Below are 21,992 nucleotides of genomic sequence, written 5' to 3'. Positions count from 1 at the left end.
ACATATGTGTCCCATAACGCAGGACACAGCCTGGGTGCTGCCTCCCCATCGCTGTGCAGGTGAGGGGGCAGGGGATGGGCAGTCTGGGGATGCCCCTTTTTTGTCCAGGTAGCTGGAAGGTCCCTGTGGGTGGTGATGAAGGCCAGGAGAGCAGTTGCCTTCAGATAGTGGGAACCGGGACCATGGAGCCAGGCAGTAGCTGAGGGGATTCGGCCGCACAGAGGTTGCTAGCGGGCTGAGACAGGATTAAGAAGCTTGGAGCAGCAGCAGGGACTGAGCTGCTGGCTGGCATGGGTGGGAACCTGGCAGGGCTGCGGCAGGAGGTAGCACGGAGAGAAACCCAGCAGGAACCTATTATCTCCATGAGTCCTTTAGATTTTGGCCAGGAGCTGCTGGGCAGCTCTTATCACACTATACTATGTGTCTATCACAGCCTCCATCAGCTCTGGTCAAGAGATCTTTGCATTCACAGTGCCCTAACACCAGTTACACACTGATGCTTGGGCTGCATCCCGCCCGTGCCACCGCTCTGGCCAGTGGAGACTGCAGCATCCCTGCCCTCAAAATAACCACTCGCAGAGGGACTCAGCTACAGCACTGCGGGCAGTTTTGGGGACTCTGAAGTACTGAAGGCACCCTGGTTTTGCAAGCCCTCCAAGCCATCGTCCTTTTTAGCAAAGCCCCATAAAACCCAGTCTGCGCACCTCCGTCCGTGCAGAGGTGCCAGCCTGGTCCAGCCGACGGGGAGAGGAGGAGCAACGTTTGCCGAACGGGCAGGGAAAGCAGCTATTAAAATACTTAATTAAAACCTGATTTTAAATTACTTGACATCTTTTTCTGCGAGGGAGGTGGGAAGCACAGTAATTCAGAGCAGGCGCCTGGGCCGGCTGCAGGAAGGTGGGAGCGAGATGGTGGTGGGAGGCAGGGGGGAGCAGCGCCCACCTCCGGGGTCTGCACCCTCCACACCCCAGGAGCACAGCCTGGGCCTTCATGCCCCGCCAGCTGTGGGAGCCGTTTCAAACTAAATTATATGAGTTACAGGGAACAACTGGCTCACTGTGCGGCTATTTCCAGCATGGAAATACGGATGGAAATAACGCTGTACAATAGCCAGGCTGCCTTAAGTCATGGATTCACATCCCGGGGTCACACCAGTTCTCCCTTTCAAGAAAAATGAGACGAGTTGTACGAAGCTTTGTGCGGAAAGTGATGGGGGAAGGTTTGAGAGAAGACCTACAGATAAGTCTGTTGTTTGTGGGCATTAAAAAGCCAGTTGTGCTAATCCTAGATGTTGTATTTTTAAGCTTCAAGTGCCACCGGTTGCATTATCTTGTTTCTTTGCTGCTTGAGACCGGAAAATTACATTTCAATTGCTTTTTAATTCAACTTAATCTGGTGCAAAAGTTAGTGTGCACCCTCTAATTTTGTTTTCTCAGCGGTTTGTTTCAGCTAATTCCTAATCAGCCAACACTAAATCAAAACAGGCCTGGCTCAAGCTGAATTAGATGAGTCCTCGCAACCTTTCCAAGCTATTTAATTAAATTGGCTTAAAATCACGCCCCAAGATAAGTGAGGGCTGCCTCCTGCACCGGCCAGCCCCCAGCATTTGCTCCTCTGCCTGGAGAACTCTCTCACCCAAGGTGCTGCAGGATACGAATGTGCAACAAGGCGGCGAGAAGTTTATCATTATCCTGGGCTGCTCTTTCCCTCTCTGCCCTTTCCATTCCCTCTCCGCCTGCCAAGCGCAATCAGACCCATCCTGTTCGGTCCTCTGTCACTGCCAGCGCAGGGAGGGAGAGGATGGGGAGGGAAAAACACGTGCAAATTGATTAGCAACCCCCCTCCCTGGCCTTCGCTTCAGTCACTGATGGCATGAGAGGTGGCACCGCCGAGCGCTCGGCCCCGCGAGCAGGCGGAGGATGAGCGGGACTGATTTCAACCCCGTGCTGAGGACACGGGCAAATCGATATTTGCCAAATGGGAAAGGGGGCAACCGCTGGAGGAGAAAAAATCACAACGTTTGGGTTTTCAGCATAATAAGAGGGTATCACAGCTAATGGAGAGGAAAGGAGATAAACCCCTAAATCTACATGACAGTGTCCCCTGAGCTCAGCCTTGTGTGCTCATGCTGAAAATCCACATCGTGACAGGTATGAAAAGCCGCGGTTCCAGTGTAGAGGTTTCCTTTGTGGCTGCTCTCTCCCACCCTGCCGCCCTTCGCCCCGCGCTCCCACCAGTGCACTGCAAGTCAGTTGGACTGTGACTGGTGGCAGAGTCGGAAAAACCTGAAAATATCAGTTTTTTAGCCCTGAGATAAAAGCACTGATTTTTCCTCCTCTGTTTTTTCATGTTTCTTTACTAAGTTTACCCTCACTGCATGCAGAGAAAGGTACCGGTCAGAAAAGATGTCAGCACGTGGCATCTCCGCAGCGGGGTTAGATGAGGCAGGGACAGCCCGGGCTCCATCACCGGAGGTTGCACGGCCACAGCAGCTGGTCGGAGCAATCCCTCTGTGAAAGGAGAACCTCACCTGGCAGAGAGCGAGCAAAGGTAGGGATTCCTGCCAACCCCCTGAACGCCTGCTCTCAGACAGCATATTTTCTCTGTCAGCTCTAATGTAGTCCGTTAAGTGAACATCAACAAATTAATTTTACTTAGTTACAGTAACACCAAGGAAATATCCACGTGGGTTCCTGAACTAGCTGCTGAGGTAACTGCTGGTGCATGCGGGGCAATTCCCAAGTGTGGCAGGGATGGAGCCTGGCAATTCCTCCTTTTTTCAGTTGGGATGCATGATCCCGGAGGGAGGCAGCGCTAACCCTGCAGCCTGCAGCGGTTCCTCCCGGGGAGGCAGACGTCGGGCAGCCGGTGACCTCCCCACCACCAGCCATTAGATTCATTTCAGTCCTATTGTTCGTGCAGCAGCCGCGGGTTTGAGTCGAGATCAGAGCCGCATTGTGCCAGGCACTAAACAAGCACATAATAAGTGACAATCCCCGTCCGTTACAGTCTATCTAATCAGGACATGCAGAAGGTGGGAGAAGGGATTTATTGTTATCCCTGTCTTACTGCTGAGCCAGAGGCAAAGCCAAGCACCGCAGCTGGATTTTCTGAGGCTCAAGATGCAGCTTGTTGTTTCCCCTGATTTAGTGTAGCAGCCTCAAAAAAGTGGTCCTGCTTTTCTCCCCCTCCTCTGCTTTTCTCCTGCTCCTCTGCAGCCAGGGAGCCAGGGGGATGCGTCAGTTCAGACAGCTTGTTCAAAGGGAAAGCAACCCATGAAAATAAAGCAAGCAGTGTGGTTTTCCATCAATTCGGTTGAAACGGCTCCTGCTGTGGCCATGGGATCGTTAGAGCTGGTAGACGAGGAGGAGAGGTGTCCCCGAGGGCGGTAGCAGCGCAGCATCGCATCTTGCATTGCCGGCAGTTAGGGCAGGTCAGGGCGAACTGGTCCCCAGCCCAGCGCTGCGTCCCTGCGGTCGGTGCAGGAACGTACCAGGGCTCTGCGATGGCGTGACACCAAGAGGAGCGAAGCCTGTCTTAAAGGCAGCTTAATTTTCTCCCAAATACCTGGGAATTTGGCCCGTAACAGTGGGTTTGATAAATACCAACTCTGCCGTGGTTGCGTGCTGCGCTGTGGGACATCTCCATTCCCGTGATCCTAGTTGAAGTTTGCTGGGAGTTTTTGTTTGGTTGAGCAAATAGACTATTCACAGCGAATACTTCTGTGAGGTTACATGGGCCGGAAAACTCGTCCCTCTGTGTGGTGCTTTTCAAGGCAAAGTGTTCTTTGCCAGCCAAGAAAAGGGATCACTCGCTCAGAAATTTAGGTGCTGAAAAAAAAGAGGAAAAAAAAGTCACATTGATGTTATACAGAAGAGATCTATATTTATCGATAGAGGCCTGGCAGAGCTTGGAATTCCCTGGGAATTAAGGAGAAGGGAGCTGCTGTGCGGGAAGCGAGCTTGTAAAGCGGGTAACACCGTGAAGTGTAACACCGACTGGTTATCCCATCGGCCGGGCTGGAGTCAGTGGGAGCTGAGCCCCGGGAGGGAGGAGGACAGCTAAACAGCTACCAGCGGGAGCTGGGGCGCGCTCTCCCGCTCGCCCGGCGCAGCTGTTAATGCCCATTGCGCAGCGGGTGTAAGGGGATGCCCCAGAAAACCAGCACAGCCCTGGGGGGCCTGTAACTCCACACCAGCCTGAACGTTAAGGAACTAATTTTAACTTCTAAGCTGCATCCTTTCTGCCAGCCACGGAGGGATCAGAGTAACAGTTTTTGAAATTATTTAAAAATAACATCAGACTTAATCACAGCTATTTATTAAATCCATTATCCTCCGTCAGTTATGAGACACTGATTTATTCAGCTGCAAAAACTATGGCCAAAATTTTTTTTTTTTTCCCTACCGGGGCCCAGTAATAATTCTTCCTGTAGGCCTAAATCTGTAAGTTGAGGAACTGAAACAGAGAAACCTACGGTGAATTTGGGGATGAGGCACAACAGTGACGGAGATACCCTGGACTTACTGAAAAAAAACCCCCACGTAATTTTGTACAAGTCATGCGTGACCTTGCTCCATGGCACCTAGTGGGAGAAAGGCTAAGGAGTGAAACCTTGTAAATCACATCGAGGACAGAAATCCCGTGAAAACACCAGAAAACCCACACCAGTCATGGGGTCTTCAGCCTCTGGGTGCCACTTTGCTGTCAGGGAGTCCACGTGCAGCTTAATTAGATGAGGAGATGAACTTTCCGTTCTCCTGCGCTGTTCCTGCGGTTGTCTCGGCGGGGAGGGCAGCCAGACGGCTGCTCACCTCGCTCTGGCACCTCTGATTATCACAGCGAGGACAGCATTTCAACAGAAATCAGTGTCTTTGTTTAAAATGTGTATTTAGGGGCCTTCGTTTGAAAGCCACGCTTAGGAAATGCTAAAAAGAGGATTCAACATGCATATTCCACCTGATCCTAGGAGCTGAAGATAATTTTTGCTAAGCCTGGGGGGTGATATTCCTCTCTGTTTCAACTGCTTCGCATCTCAGACACACACCGATTTGGTAATGAGCTTTCGGGGGGGCCCCCAGTAATTACATCTCATTGTGCCATCCCCTTCGTGTCACTCGGCTGCTCTGAGGTCTGTCCTGGACCAGCCGGTGGGAGCAGCTCCCTCCCCACCAGCACAGCCTCTGGGCAGCACCGTCCTGCTGGTGTGATCCTCCAAGCAGATTTGTTTTGTCTGGGGAGATTTGTATTTGGGGATTAGATACATAAAATCACATAATCAAATTCTGCACGTCACTCCCAGCGGGCAGGTAATTGGTGTGGTTCGTTTTTCTGAGGCTGAGGTACACAACTCCCTGGGAAAGAGGAACAGCAGAGCCCCCTCCTGCCTGCTCTGCCTTGTCTTTTCTGCTCCCCAATGTTACAGGCAGAGTGAAGAGGAGGTGCCCGCAGCACAGATGGAGGGTTCCAGCAGGCGATGTGCCAAACGCAGGCGGTGAAGGCCCTGCGGACCTGCTAACGAAGCTGCTGACTGCCCGTGTTGAGGCCCTCGTGGTTGTAGCCCGTGGTGAGGGGTAGGGCTGTGCTGTTAGTGGTGTCCTGGCGCAGGGCTGTGGGTGGTGGGGCTGGAAAGAAGCCCCAGGCCAGTGCTGGAAGGGATTGACCCAGGGACAGTCCCAGGATGGGGCTGGGATTTGGGGCCCTTTTTGTGGGTTGGGGCTGGAGACATCCCTGTCCAGGATGAGGCTGCGGCCTCCGCAGTCTCTGGGTAAGCACAAGGGTTTGGTTGGTGCTGGTCGTTGGCGAGAACTAGACGTAGAGCCTGAGGCTGCAGGCTGGGGCTAGGGGAATGCTAACAGGGACCTGCTTCAGGTTTAGGGTGGGCTCTGAGGGTTTTGGCTATTCCTGACCTCTGGTCAGAGCCATCTGGAGAACTAAGGTAGGACAGACAGGATGGAGTGGGAGGTGTGCTAGCTGTTAGTCCCCACTCCCTTCCAGATCCGGGCAGAGACCTGTTTTCTGACTGTTAATACTCCTCTGCCGTTGGCAGGCGCAGCTAAGCCCTGGTGGAAGAAGTGGCTTAGCCCTCGGTACAGCTGGTCCACCTAGGGCACAGACACTCACCACTGCGCTATGTTTCTCCATCAGCTCAAGCGGCCAAAGTCTGTGCTGCGCATTACGAATTGACAATATTGCCAACGGTCTGCGTGGGGTCAATTTGATGCCACATGCCAGAGGTTTCAGGGGATTTTTTCCCCCTCTTTTTCCTTAAAAAAAAACCTTCTGAAGTTTTGGGGCTGTTTATTTTGCCTCCATAATTCCTTGCGTTAAGAAAGTGCTATAATTGAAAAAGCTGACCACTGAAAAGTTGACACCAGATGACACCAGAAAGACAGATGTGAACTTTGCTTTCATGTGCATACTCTTCCTTGTAGAGTTTTTGATCATACAACCGCACAGACTGTCTTCTGCAGGACTCGTGACTCACTGAGCACCTAGTGGGATTTGAAAGTACTTGGCATCTTCCCCATCAGACCCTCTGTGCCTCACGAGCAGCGATCTGCCCTTGTTTGGTTAGGGACCGGTCGTGTCTCCGTGCAGCCAATTCCCCTCCAGCCCTCACAGGAATACATTGATCCTCCCCAAGCAAGCAACAGACAACAGCTGAGAATGAGGACACAGCTTTCATTACAGAACCAGCATTATTTTTTAAATTACTAATAAATGCAAAAACATCCCGCAGTTTCCTGAGCCAGATCTTTATATAACCCTGTGATCCTTCAGCAGGGCTTTCTGATCCGGGTACCGTTCCTCCCCTAACCACCAGAGATGTTTGCTGCCGCTGCTACTGAAATGCAACCCCGAAAGGCAGCATCTGAACCGAGTTCCTTGTTACGCCAAGGCTTGTCACTACAATGCAAAGGCCGAGGCTCTACAGCGAGCTGTCAAAAGCGGTTTTGTACTCCCCGCTCCTTTCCCTGCCCTCTGTACATTTACAACCTACTTCTTTGTAACTGGGAATGTCATTATGGACACCTGAGCTACTGTGTTTAGCCTGGGATCCCTGGCAGGGCTCAGGGGGAGAGATCAGAGCCTTCCTTCCACATGGTCTGGATTATATGGGCTGATTTGCCCCTTATCTGAAGACCATTTTCCAATCTGGAACATAGTTACGCTCCCCATCCCTTCAGGCAGGAAAGCTGGACTCTTTGTCTTACTTTAAGATGATGAGGAAATCTGTGTCAGAGTAAGAAACTGAGCCCACATTGAAGGCAAACATCCTGCTTAGCAGACTGTTCCCTCCCTGTGATCCACTGCCCGCAGAGCTTGCTGTGCAGTGCTATCAGGACACGTCACTGCAGAACATGTCTCCTTGATTTTCTAAGAGAACCTTCAAAAACCTCCCTACCAGATAATATAATTGTTGTAATGTGGCTGGATGAACCAGCTGCAGCCCAATTCGGGCTGTCACAGCAGGATTTACAGAGTGTGGTGATGTACCGGAGCACAGCGTGACCAGGGACGATACAGGACAGGGCCTGTGCTATGGAAACTGCAACGACATTTCATTAAACTCAGCAAGAGGCATCCTAGGAAGCAATCTGGCTGAGTTCTAGCTGCTGCTGATCTGTCCATGGGCTGAGTGAGCTCGTAGCTATTTAAGGTTTGCCATTTTGACCTGTATCACTTCATGGAGAGATCCGATTGCTCCCTTTGCAGCTCATTCCTCCTATGCAGTCAAAACAGACATTTATGCATGTTACACGCGAGTGAACAGGTCAGAACCCATCATTTATTTGATGCATTTCATGTCTTTCTCTAAGATGTTTGCCTGAGAACTTTTTACAATCTTCATTCACAGACTGAAGGTTTGAAATAATTACCTAAAAAAGCCCATAAAATATGACTTGCTCTGGAGACATTCCTGAGCAGTTAAACACAATTCTCAATATTTAACACTCAAGCTGGCCACAGTTTCTCTTGTATTATCCTGCTCCTGACAGGACATGCTGAGTTCTTAGAATCAGATTTTCAGGGTGAATAGTCAGTTACAAATTCAAGAGGTGGGTGTAACATGAACTCTCTAATTTTCACCTCAAAGTGGCTGTTTATCTGAATCTTCCTGCTTGGAAACTCTATCCCAAGCGTATTCACCCAAAACACCCACAATGGCAATACTTGCAGAGTAACCACATCCCAGGCACTCCAGCTGAAGCAAATATAGCAGAGAAATATGTAAAGCTGATACAGAAGCAGTTGTCTTTTGGGGCAGTTCACATCCACGGAGCAACTGAAACAAGCAAGACTGCAACACAACAATAGTCTTTATCCTTTCTGCTTGTAGCAAACACACAGAATTTATTCATCATAAATGTGGTGTCTAGAAATGATTTAAAAATGAAACTTAAATTCCAACAAAAGCCAGTTAGGTCACCAACGTGGCTGCTCCTGCCAAAGATTCAGTTTGTCTGCCAAAGATGAGATCCTCTCACTGATGAAATCTGCCAGCCCACCTTGGCAAGAAGGGCACAGCCAAAGATGTGACTTTGAATGAAGGCTTCATTAGACGATCTTTCTGTTTCAGCCTCTTGCCACTATATTCCAGCAGCTGAGTTCCTAAAACACCCTATAAGGAAAGGAAAGACAAGGAGAAATCCCCATGAAACAAAGTATTAGCTGGTCTCTCCTGAGGGACCAAAGCTTTCCCAATCAGGCTCCCAGCGCTACAGTCTGCTGAATTTATGGATAAGGAATGTGTTTTCTCTTTTAAAATGTAAGTGCTGGCTCAGGCCCTTTGGACAGCTGTGACAGAGCCTGACCAGCCCTTGTACACACACATCTTCTGGGATCATGGGTTAGCCTGGGAGGTGCTTGCTTGGTGTGATTGCTGGGAAGAAGTGTGGAGTGGAGATCAACGGGGAACTTATACCTCCATGGGGCAGACACGGCAAGCAGAGGCAGGAAGAGAAAAGCACAGTGCCTGCAGGCCGATGTGAAGCCTGTTTGGATTCATATTCACTGTGTTTTATAACAGGTAGACTTAACTCACAGGTATTTTAACTGTAAGTTTATTATTTCCACGTGATTTTGGGAAAGGAAATTTCAGAATTTTAACTCACCCCCAATTGTTGGCATGGCCTTACTGCTTTCCTGACCCACAGCTTCTGGGATGACATTTACGCCTAAGCTTTTAAAAACATATTGTCTCTGGGTACCTAAAAAACACAGCTGAGGGCTGCCTTTAGAGAAGCTAAGCACCAGTCACTCCTACTGACTTCAGACTGAAAGGCCAGAATAAAATAGACTTTTTGTAGTCTGCCAAAGACTGGACTGACAATGGGTGGACAACTCCGAAGATTTAAGTTGTCATCGTGTTGTGCCTCAGTTTCCCCAGTTGTAAAAGGATGGTGAGACATAAAGAATTTAAAGTTCCATAAAGGTCTGAGACCTGCACCCAAGAAACTCTGTTTGCTGCAAGTATGAAATATCTTCAGTGACAGGCATTTATCTTCTGTAGGTGTTTGGCTTAACACTTCATTGATCTGCTTCAAAGACCATGCTAGTCCGTGTATTTCAGGGAGGTGACAGATCCAGTGTAATCCTGAGCCTTCTGTGGAAAGGGGCCACAGAATCAGGTCCCAAAACCACATTGCAAATATGGGCATCTAAAACCAGCCAGTCTAGAGATCTAACTGTATAGATTGAGGGGGGAAATGATTGCTGGGCTGTTATAGTTCCTTACCTCTGCCTGACCAGAAGTGGAAGTAGACAAAGTTCCTCCTGCCTGCTTTAGGGGTGAAATTCACCCCAGAGCAGCAGACTGCAATTGATACTGATACACCAGGACCTTCCTGAGCCCTGAAACCAGTTTCCAAAGGTGCAGCACCGCTGCCTTGGAGCCCTTGCACCCACATGTATTTTTAGACTGCCAAGGTTTTCAGGAGGATGGTGGGGAAAATGAGATTACCAGAAGGGCCAGCGCCCTCATCATCTCTCACCAGTGCCAAGCTATTCTGACTTCAGGCCAAGCAGCAGCCTCTCAAACCAGACCCTGCTGGCAAGGAGTCCCCTGCCCACCCCAGGGGCTTCTCCCTCTTCCCCCAGACTGACTCTAACTCCTGTGCAGATGCAGATGGCTGTGACTCACAAGGCTGGCGTGAAGTGTTGCTTGGGGCTGTCATCATGGGGGCTGCAAAGGTGGAAAGCAAAACAGCGCTTGGCCTGGGCAGTGTGTCTGCACTGCGAAACAAAGGCACAGCCACAGCATAGCCCATGTTTCCTTTAATCTAAGTAATGCATAGTAGTGATGAAATCAGCTTTGCCTCTGCAGGGAGCTACAAGTTGAGCAGGTATCACAGGTCCCCAGGAGGCACATCTTTAGGTAGCTGGACACTGACAACGACTACTCAGCACCAGCAGTTTGACTGTTGCCTTGACAACATTAAAGCTAGTTCAGATGTGTGGATGGGGGAAGGAATGCTGCCTGGAGTGTGGGACATAGTCTACTCCCAGCATGAAACAGGTCCCAAAAAATGCAAAGCCTTGGGACATGAGTCATGTCCTTGAAATCCCCTGCTCCTTCCTGTGGAATGGCTTTGCCACAGGTTTAAGTTCCCCAATGGCCTCATGTTGTGACAAGGGTGCAAAACACCAAGGTGCATGTGAAGTGGTCATGCCACGAACTCTTCTGGATGATCCTGGTGGTTTTTGGTGGCTGAGGACAGGAGCTGATGAACCAGGTCCTCCCTTTCAGGTTCCTCTGAACTCCTTCTACAGCCATGCCTACATTTGTGCTATTTCATGCACTGCTGTAGCCTTTCACACTCCGAGAGTCTATGCCCATATTGCACAGGAGGCACCTGCACAGGGGTTGCCTTACCCCAGGGAGGGAGTGAGAAGCTCTGTGGTTGCTCTGACTTACAGCTACTTCGTGGGTTTCTCTGGGAACCACAGAAAACCACCAACACCCTCAGTGCTGCTGAAATCCCACTGGCACCCTCTATCCACGAACTGCCCTCACCAGAATTGGGCCTTAGGGTCTTACAGATTTCCGGAACAAAAGATGGGAGAGAGTCCCACTTTCTCAGCCACAAGCAGGTTCCCAGTGGCCTGGCACTGGACAGTGAGGAAGGCTGAAGAGAAAGTGGGAATATTCTCCCTATTTCTCCCCAGTTCATGTCTTATTTTCTGGCCCCTCTTAAGAACCACCCACGTTTGGGATGTTGACTTGCCTGTTCCTTCTGCTGCAGGTTCCTATTGAACTGGAATGTATTGTTGGCATGAACAGGACAGCACCACAAGAAATTCCAAGCTTCTTCAATCTCTGCTTTCTCAGCAATGTAAGAAGCACTGTTCCCCTTTTCCTTTCTTTCTAGTTTCACCTTCTTCCTAAAAGAGAAGCGAAGATGTCAGATGGTTATAAGGAAGAGTGTGTGGACGACACTGACCCCATGCAGTTCCTGGCTCCTCCTGAGAAAGAGAAAACTGAGGCCACGAGCAAGCCCTATGACATCAAGACATTCTGCTGGGTGAAAGATGAGAAAGGGTTTTTTCCTTGCTGTGGAGATCCCATCTGAAAAGGATGACAAAGTTATGGTGAAGATGGTAATCAACCAGCCAAGCTCTACATTATGGGTTCAACAGGAAAGCAGTAGCCTACTGCTCCCAGAGGTGCAACCACATCTGAGTCCAGACCTATTTTGCTCTGTGGGTCAGTGGATTTGTGGGACGCCTTTCCTGAGGCCACCAGCCAGGGGCCATGGCAGCTAGAAGAAGACCTGAAGTAGGAGCATGTCCAAGAGAGTCTCTTCCTGTGTGGTCCATGGAGACCCATCTGGGATAAGACCACCTTCTTCCTGTTCCCCAACACCGCAGACCATGATGGTGAAGATGGTGGACGACAAACCCATCCAAATTCAACCAGATTGATGACATGGCAAACATGACCTCCCTGAATAAGGCCAGCGTCCCGGACAATCTATGTCAGCACTACATCCACATGAGTATCTATGATTTGAAAAGGCAGAGGGGAATGGCAAAGCAGCATGGGGTAATGGCAGGACAGGAACCAGTCCTCACTCAGAGGGCCAGTCTGTGCTGCTGTAAATTGTGTGTCTGCGTGACTTAAATCTTCCAGTGTCAGCTCATGTCCAAGCCCCTTTTCCCTGCCTGTCTTAGCATCAGGACATTTGAGTTCTCAGCTTTTCTCTGTCCTGTTTTCAAATGAATTCTCTGCATTTCTTTTTTCCCATTCATAAAACAGAGGGTGATATTGATCTGTGGCTGCAATGAATCTACCCTTACACAGAGCTCTGGGGGCTTGCAGGTGGTCTGGAAACTGAAATAAATAGCAGTGGGAGGAATAATCACAGTGTTTACAGAGAGCATGGAGATTCTTTAGAGAACAGTGCTGTAGAGCAGCCTCAGGGATCCTCGGCCAGGTGGGATTTCCCAGCACTTTTATTTCCTGCCACCTGCAAAACCGAGACATAGTAAGAAGTGTTTTATCTGGGTAAAACATTGTGAAGAGCAGGGCCCCTTCTGCTGGGTCATAATGGCCCTGTATTCGGCACCAACAAGCCTGGACTAGTCCGGCATCCCACAGTAAAACATTGTGAAGAGCAAGGTATCCAAATAATACAAGAGACATAAGCATCAATAATCAGGGAGGGAGACCTGGTCTTTTTTCTCCTGATAGCAATGAAGTATGTTGTTTGGTATCAAATAGAAAGAAGCCTTCCGTGCTAATGGCTGCTTCAGCATGCAGAGGCATTGCAGCTTCCGGCTGAGCACAGTGGTTTCTTCCCTTCCCCTTCTTCCCCTTTCTCTCTTTTTTTTTTTCTTTTTCCTCTCCCCTCTGACTCTGCTATGGGGATCAGTAAAACAATTCAGAATTTAAAGACATAAATAGCAAGTACATTTGGCCTTGCAGCAAAAATTCTGTTATTCTAGCCTCATGGGATTCCTTCAGTGGCTTCCTATTTCTCCTTCCAGCTTCCTCGCCACCAAAGCTCCGGCTTGTCATGTCCCAGCTTGTACCTCTGTGCCTGCTTCCTCCTTCACAACTTCTCCCCGAGGCTGTCCCTACCCTACACACATCCCTAGCCTGTCTTATGCTGCCCTCTATCCTTGGAATAACCTTCTTCTTCCTACAAGCAATAAACCTCACTCCTCTTTCCTAACTTTCTGCCCGCAGATCCCAGCATTGTCCTACCATTCCCCTCAATCCTGGCACATCCCAGTAACTCTTTTCTGGAAGACTGAAGTACTAAGCACTGAAAACTGCATTACACTTTGCATTTGGTGTTGCTTCTTGGAACTGGGGAGATTAGCCAGACTCCTGCCTGCCCCAAATCCACAAGGCTGGACCTCTGTGGAGATCCTTCAGTAAGGCTGAACCTGAAGAGGAATTACTGCTCACAGCAGTAATTCAGCTTTCTGTGGGAGCTGACAAAAAATGTATTTAACAGGTTGCTTTGGATGGTGAGGAGTAGGTGTGCGCAAAGCCTAAGTCTTCAGTGTTGAGCATCCTGCTGATGCTGACTTTTACCTTCTTTTTGTAGGAATTCCTGGATGATCAAATCATCCAGGTGAATCTGTTCTGGAGATTCCTGAGAATGCTAAAATTATGAGGAAGAAAAATTCCTCCCATCTTGGAAGTACCAGCCCTTCACTAATAGGTCACTGGTAGGTCATACAAAGATGTTCCCTCAGAAGAAATAAAAATAAAAATAATTTTTAAATGCTTTCCCAAGCACTACAGTTAGTTTATATTTACTAACATTTCACATGAACCATTATTGGTTCCCATTTTCTTGAACTGTTTGTCAGTCGATTTTGTTTTGACTTCATATTTTTATATGTCAAAAGAAAAAAATAGTTTTGATCAACCCCAAATCAACGCCCTTTCAACTGTTTACTTCTGCAAAGATTCAAAATGCTTTTATTTTTTGCAGATTAATTTTAATTTTGAAATTGTCAGTGAAAACGTGAAACATTGGGGTTTTCAACTGAAGTCTCATTCCTCTGTTTCTGTGTGCTACATACTTCTGCCATATGCTGCAGAGAAAGGAGGATTTCTTTAAGCTCTAATACAGAATCCAAGAAGAAAGAGGTTTTTTATAGATCTGATCTTTGAAAAGATTAAATTTCCTCTCACTGACTTGCAAATTTGCCCCTACAGGCAATGCTGTCTGTCCCTGATGAACGCTCAGAACCTCTCAGCTAGTTTCTGTTTTCCTACAGATATTGCATTCTTGATTAACAGACTCATCTTTTATTTTCTCATCTAGGGCAAATTTACCTGAATACACTTTGGTAGCACAGGCAAGCTGGCTGGGGCTAACACTGAGAGCTGTAAGTAACTACATAATTCTTTCTATTAATTTTGCTTTGGATTTTTTCTTCTGTTGAATGGACCCTCTTCTGATTACTTCAGATGTGCAAATCTGAAAGGAATTCTGTTAACTTAAGGGATCTGCATTGCTGTAAATGAAACCAAAATCTGCCCCTACTTCCACAGTGAAGTTACGTGCTTTAGATGATGACAAATTTCTTCTTTCTTTAGTTGCCTATGAGACTCCGTGTGAACACATAAAAGACACATCTCCCCCAAAAGCTGTACACTTTTCATTCTACAATTATATTGCAACCATTACTCACGTTCATCAGTACAACACTATAATTGTCTTGCAACCAAGACCCTAAAAATAGCTATCCAGGGAAGGTGCATTGTTCTTTGTTTGCACACGTGCATCCAAGACTAAATTGAGAACCACAAATCCCAGCTCTCAAGACCCCACCATGTTTCCTGACTAAAGCCCTTTAACATACAGAAAAAGGAGAGAGGAAACATATGGACCGGTTATTCTTTAATGTGGGATTGTCTGCATCCCTCCTACTTTCAACTCATCCCAGATTTGCATCACACCCAGAGACCATATGTTGGATTTGCCTCTCTGGACAGTGGGCCAAGGCAAGTTTCAGGTTGTTTACTGGCAGGTTGCAGCTTCTTCCAGCCTGGCCTAGAGAGCAAGGACATGGACAGACAATCACTGTGCAAGCAGCAGCACTGGCTCAAGGTCCTTCTGTGCCCTCGCTTGAGCTCTGCTGGCAAAAGAGATTGTATGAGTGCTCCCTGAAGTCACCTGGACTAACTAAAATTGACAATAAAGGTGGTTTGAGTCAACCCAAATTTGTCTGAAGACCTCACATGATGCCGTTCACCAGCAAAGCTATATGGTCAAAAGACTTCAGCTGAGAGGCAAGAATGAAAAATGCCCAGCCAGGACTGCCAGCAAGAGCTGGTGATTTAGTACAGCTGAATGAATTGATACAGTGGGGTCTAAAGGAGGATGTGTTTTGTGGAGATCAGAAGCCAAACTCAGCATGTTAGTGCCTGACAGAAGGTATGGACAGAGTGATCACAAGGTACAAAATATCTTTTCCAGAGCTCTTCTCAGAAAGAAAGGGCAATACAAGGACATGTTTCCCAGGTCGATCTTACAAACCATGCACTGGCAATTCAGAGGAAGCTTAGAAGTAGGATGAGTTAGTCTGGAGATCAGTTCCTGAACGCACCACTCACATAACTGGACAAGTGATGGTATTTTTTGCCTCCATTTCACTAGCTGCAAAAACTTGTGCCAGTGGGAATGTCGTGAAGCTTAAAAGCATGCTCTGAGAGCATCACTGACAGATACTATGGTTCTTCCTGCACTCACAGGGCTTCCAAAGGACATTGGTGAAATGCTGGTTTCACTGATATCGAAAACAAAATTCTCACTGACATCCATAGGTCCATGATTTTTCAATCTCTGTCTGCTACCTACACCTGGATGTGTTTCCCTCTGTTTCTTCTCTGCTAGAGAAGTCACGTGCCATTTCCCAGGAAGTAGCTAAGAAATATTATCATATTTTCCATCAGATTCTCTCCAAGAAGAAACTTGATCTTACTGGTATGGCACTTTGTGTGTGTTATTCACTCCCTTTAATGCACACATCCCTGCTCAATCCTCTGTTTCTAGAATAAGAAACCTACTCACCAGAACTGCACTTGGCTAGAGATTGAAATAGGCTCTCTGCAGTGGGGGTTTGTTACTAATTATCCAGGAAGAAGAGGATTGCAAGTGACTTTTCCTTAGGCAGGCCAGAGTGAGAAAAGAAAACTGTCTTCCCTTATCTTGATCAATGCATGGTAAGGTCCCACTTGATCTGGCAGGGCTGCCACTAAGGTAAAAATGATAATTTTCAAACTGAAGTGTTGAGCTGCTCCATGTCAATTGCTTACAGCTCCTCAGGACAGGAAAGACAGCCAGGACAAGTTTTTCAATATTGTTGAAAAGGTTTGGGTGTTCAATCCCACTTACTTTGACGCGGCTGCGTCTCCTAGGTAGCTCAAGAAACTCGTCCCACAAAAGGCTTTTTTCTTAAGTGATACACTCAAAACGTGTTCAGGAATTGAAACCTAGAAGAACCTTCAGTCTCCAGTCAAAAAGCTCATGTTATGCCTTGATTGTACTGATGGCAATTGGTGTAATCACTTCTCAGTCTGTCTCTTGCTGCAGAAGCTGCTTCTTGTGCCCAATCCTAATCATTACTACTGGGTGCATGAAGGTGTGATCACAGCAGACAACATGGATGATGGGGAAGAGCTACTTCTCACTAACGTAAGTCTGGAGAAACATCAGTGAAATTGAAAATACACCAAACAGGATGCTGCCGCCCTGGCCTAAGTTTCCCCTAGGAATAAAATTCAGCTTCTTCAACCTGAGGATAAATAAGCTACTGAAGAGAAGCTAGGGATAGCCTAAAGATTTGTTCAATTGTCTGTGAGCTGAAGCCTGAATGTAGAAGATCTGCTCCAGAGCAAATGAGCTTGACGTAGGAGTTTCTGGTTAACATTCGATGGCCTGGGGTTTGCAGGGCTTCAAACGAGCTAGTTATAGGGTTTGTTTGAAGCCTGAAAACTGACAGATCTGAAAGCTGTGGGAGAGACCATGGGTTAAAACCTGCTCATCTCACATACATATGTAATCTCAAGGAGCAGCTTTGTCTGTTTTTGACAGACATTTTCCTTTTTACTATAATTTTGAAGAGTATCTGTTACTGAAAAGAGCTTATTGGGAATATCTGCTGGCTCCTGAGAATATTATTATAAGCAGGACTTGAGCTACACAGAGATCAAACAGTCTCCAGCTGCTGAACTTACAGTGCCCTTTCTAGCAGCTGTTGGCATTTTACAGCTTCCAGGATTTGTATGTTGCAAACAAGCCTTTTGTAGGCTTGAAAATCAGATATGATTTTCATAGCCACTAAGACAGGCAGTCCCAAATCATGGCTCACGAGTAAGACACTGTCTGCAAGATTCTCCAGCATGCTCAGTGTTGTGCCTTCTCCCTTCTCTGGGCATGCTGTGAGACCAAAGCACAATGTTCCCAGCAGAGCTACACTTCCTCTGTATCTGTGCTAGCTGAGATGTGGGATAATTGCTATAAGGGGATGTTGCTGCTCATGTCCTGCTGATTTTAAAAAACATGGTGAAGAGTGGAATGAGCTGATATCCCAGATGATATGTTGCATTTTACTCATGGTATCAGACACACTTAGAACAACTGCTGTCAAAGCACATGGTTCTTAGCTAGCATAAATCGGTATACGAAAGAAAAGCAGAGTGCTGGTTTCCAGCAACATTAAGCTACTCTGTCCCATGCTAGTCTGAAGGGACCTGGCTGGTCAGATTTCAATGGGCTGGAAAATTATTTTAGATGTTTAGCACTATGGGCTGGCTTCCAGCTTATGGTGCAGATTAAGAATTCCCTTGTGTGGGTCTGTATCTCTTCTGCCAGGTGGCCTTTGATGTCCTGGGCTCCAGTCCAGAAGAGAAGATCTGTGTTTACAAGCTGACTAGGGGTATCATGCACTTGGGCACTATGAAGTTAAAGCAGAAGCCAAGAGAGGAGCAGGCAGAGGTAGACAACACGGAGGTAGGTTCTCAACCTACCTATCTCACACTTGGTGACAGCAAACCAGGACAAAGCCAGCATGCTAAAAGCTCAGCCAGTTCATTAAGATTGAAAAAGCTGCTAAAACCAGACTCTTGTTTCCAGAGAATATAAAATGACCTTAAACAACACACTGATTTTTTTTTTTAAATGAACAGATGTGCTATTGAGAGTCAGAGCTTGCATTCACAGCTGCCACAGGGCAGCAGGCCTAGCCAGATGGTTGAGCTGTCAGCTAAGGACTTTATTCTTCTTTGTTGAACAGCCCTGCTTTGCAGGTGTTTTTGGAACCATGGTGGAGCAAACAGGCACACACTTCCCAGAGCATATGGGAGCCCAGATACAGAGCAGTTGCTGCAACACCTTGTTTGAGGTGTGTATTATTTCCTCTGCTTCATCCAGCAAGCTCTGCTGAATGGCGTGTGTGTGAAGGGACAAAGCTGAGACCTGCTTCCCTTCTGTCCTTCCCAGTGAGTTTCCAGCAGGGCTGGAGAGCTTGCCTGCCCCTGAAAGCAGAGCCTGTAACCATTTTCCTGAGTATGCAGCAAGGGGGTGTCCCCACAATGAGTGATTTTCTTCCTGTTACTCAGATTAACATGTGAATCTTCCCTCCAATAGTAGCTGACAAAGTTACTCAGCGCATGGGCCTGAAGCCTGGAGAGCTCCAGAGGGGGCATCACCGGGCCCAGGGCGACAGCAGGGAACAAGCTGGGGCAGAACAGCCCTCTTAGCACTACAGTGCCAGAACCAGGGATTTGGCCAGCATATGTGTGCTTCCCAAGGCCACGGATGGCCATTGAAGGCTGCGATTATAATGACCATCTGGGCAAATCACCCAACTTCCTCAAGCCCAGGGGAGGCAAAGGCAAAGGGGAAGAAGCTCATTGAGCACCACGGTGCATTTCACTGGCACGACAAGCGCAGACCAGTGCCGTTTTTGCCATACCCATCTCTAACCCTGAGTAAGCTGGAACATGCATTTAGCAAGGTCAGACATGAGACCAAGACGTAGAGGCCAAGCCCTCTGCATGAACAGATCACGTTAAACTTCCATAGGTTTTAATGTACACCAACACTGGTGCAAATTAATGTGTCTCTGTTGCCTTAAAGAAGTACTGCAGCCAGAGATTGGCTCTGCAGCACAGAAATGTGCATCTCAGAAATCCCTTCCAGCAACAATTAATTGAAAACACTGATTGTGCAAACGTCTGACCAGTGACGCAACAGTTGAGCATTTTAATGTACAAAGAACAGCAAGGCCGTTTCATGACTCTTCAACATGTTGCCACTGGCCTTGATTAAAAATATAATCCTTGTAGATATTCTGAAAAGGAACAAAACCCCCAAAACTCAAGTCAAGGCTTGTTCCTAGTAACACAAAGCTGTAGGAAAGCTACCCAAAAGGCAAATCGGCCAAAGGATTAAATTCATTTTTGCTTCTGTTGCTTATGTGTTGCTGGAAGAGCCAGAGTCCTGCAGTTCGCTGCAGCTTGTCTAGCCTTTCCTGGTGTATGTGACTTGCCTCTCTGCTGTGTTGTCAAGCAGCCATGCTAATGCTTAGCAGCGGGAACACTCTTTAAGCATATTATCAAACTCCACCAGTTATTCATATACTCCACTGCACAGACGTACTGACAGAACATGATCAGATCATGAATCACAGGCCCTTTGCTCTATCTTTTTTAGACTCAGCAATTATTTCCTTTCTTCGCTACTAAGCAGGTTTTTGAAAGTGACATTTGACTGTGCCAAAATATGTTCTGATTGTGCTTGGTTATACCAGTCTATAAGCCACATTGTCCCCTCTGTCAGCGTATCAAAGTATGAACCTAAAAGGTAAAAATATAATCTCTCCACAACATCCTTTCCTTTGGCAGTCCTGCAGAATCATTTATTCAGGGCGAATGGGCTTTCCATGGTAAGGGCCCCCCATGAGTCCTGAGACTCTAGGGAGTGCATTAATGCTATTCCCATGCCAGCATTAACTCGCCTCCTTTCCCTATACCCCAGATGGATATCTCCCTCTCTCTACAAAGGTTAACAATCAGAAATCTGCTTTCTCATGCACTGCGACTGGGCTATTCTCTTGTTGTATGTGAATTGGCCATGCCTTTTCTCCCCTCGTCCTTTCCAGGTGTGACACAGTATCACAAGCTGGCTACAGAAGAATGAGGATCCCCTGAATGAAGCAGTGGTGGGCTTGCTCCAGAAATCCCGCGTGCCCCTGCTCTGGGTCCTCTTTAAAGAGGAGAAGGCTGCAGGTAGAGTGAACATTATGTGGCACAATCCATACTGGCAGCTCAATGTGTTGGCAAGCAAATGTCATCAGTTCTGGTGCCCAGTGCTTCCCCATCATTCTTTTGTGGAAAGGATTAAGCCTGTCATTGTAACACTCTCTTCCTCCAGGTAACAGCCTGTGTCTGCTTCTGCATACTTCTATTCCGTGCGGAAAGACAATCTAGCTCTGTCCTTGAAAATTCTGCCCCTCCAGCACTAAGCGAGGCAGACGGTACACACTCTGTTCACTTTGCTCAGTGAAGGCACTACCAAGCACTGCTGCAGAAACATGCTTGCACAGATGGAAGCATGAGTGCAGTCCCAGCTTAACGACAAGCTACATAATCCCCTCCTGGCAGTCAGTGGCCTTCTACTGCCCAGACAAATGTCAGATTTCTATCAACCAGAAAACTTCCTGCCTACTAGGATTATCATCAGCCCAGCCCAGGCCTCTGCAGTTGAAAGGTAAATGGGAAACAGTTTACGAAACTGCTTTTCAGATTTCGAGCTATCTAATAGACAGGGTCAGATCTTATTTCTACTTCCTGCATGTGCAACTCCATCTCAGCCTATGCTGAACTGGCACAGCAGCACCAGCGTAAGAGAGAGGAGACTCACCTAGAGTGCAAAAAACTGTGTACGCCAACATATTGTGAATGCAGTTTCTCTTCTCTTCCAAGGATGATATTCACTTCTGGTTTGAGCAGAATGCAGGTAAAATGATGCATACTTTTATTTGGTTAGTAGTTTATGCAGACAGCACTGAACTGCTAACTTAAGTCAGTTAAGACAGATTTATGTTGGAGGCTACAGTATACTACTTCAGTGCGACTCCTTTTCAAGAGCATGTTGTTTTCTGTGCAACGATATTGATTTTAGCTGGTGGCAGCAAGAGGCAGTGAAGAGGGTCCTCTTTTGTGACTGCGTCCAACTTCTAGAGGGTAAGCAACCATCCACACATTTGTATTTAAACTGCCATCAATGTCTTTGTATTCCAGCAACAGGACAGTCTCCCTAGTTTATCTTCAACCCTGCCCAAGGCTGGCTAATGCTGTACTCTGATTTTACCAACACAGAACTGAAAGAGAGAAGGGTGGTGTTCAGTTACAGAAACTTTGGCATCTAGTGTCACTGGTGTCATTTAAAATGCCCTTGGGTATCTGGGACATCCACACGGGGTAAAAAGATACAACGCAGGGCTTAGAAGAGACCTGTGCTCTTCTGGAGCAGTGGCTGGTGATACATGGATGCATCTAAAATGTCACTATGTTTAGGCAACTGAAACCCCTCTAACAGACTTGCAGGGTCATACGGGAAGGATATGGCAGAGCACTGAATTACATCCCAGTCTCTGGAGATGCAGGCCAGCACCCAGAGAATGTGGTATACCTTTCTGAGGCTGGTGTCACAGTACTTACATTAGCTGTCATGAGTGCTAGAAACAGGACAAGAAAGGTCTAAAGAAGCCTGTTAGTATTTTGGCTTGAAAGTCACAAATGAAGAGGGGAAATACGTTATGGGGAAAGTCCTGTGTTACTATTTCTATGGTATCCAAAGCTGAATGGCAGCTGAAAAGTTATGAACGAGTTCAATCAATCCCATCCTTTCAGACATCCTTGTTTGCTTCTATAATGTGCCATGCTGCCATTTCACCCACTCTTCACAGCCATGCAGGAGTTTTCACATAAGCCTTGATGAGGTTACTGTGTGCTG

The 21,992-nt window shown here is 47.4% G+C and overlaps 1 pseudogene; it reads left to right on the top strand.

The window, feature by feature from the left end:
- The first annotated feature begins 11,941 nt into the window (after positions 1-11,941).
- LOC129213354 (putative uncharacterized protein MYH16) overlaps positions 11,942-21,992 on the top strand; it is a 30,929-nt pseudogene continuing 20,878 nt past the window's right edge.

Source organism: Grus americana, chromosome 15, assembly GCF_028858705.1.
Source record: "Grus americana isolate bGruAme1 chromosome 15, bGruAme1.mat, whole genome shotgun sequence".
Lineage (NCBI taxonomy): Eukaryota > Metazoa > Chordata > Aves > Gruiformes > Gruidae > Grus > Grus americana.
This window is presented reverse-complemented; position numbering and strand designations above follow the sequence as displayed.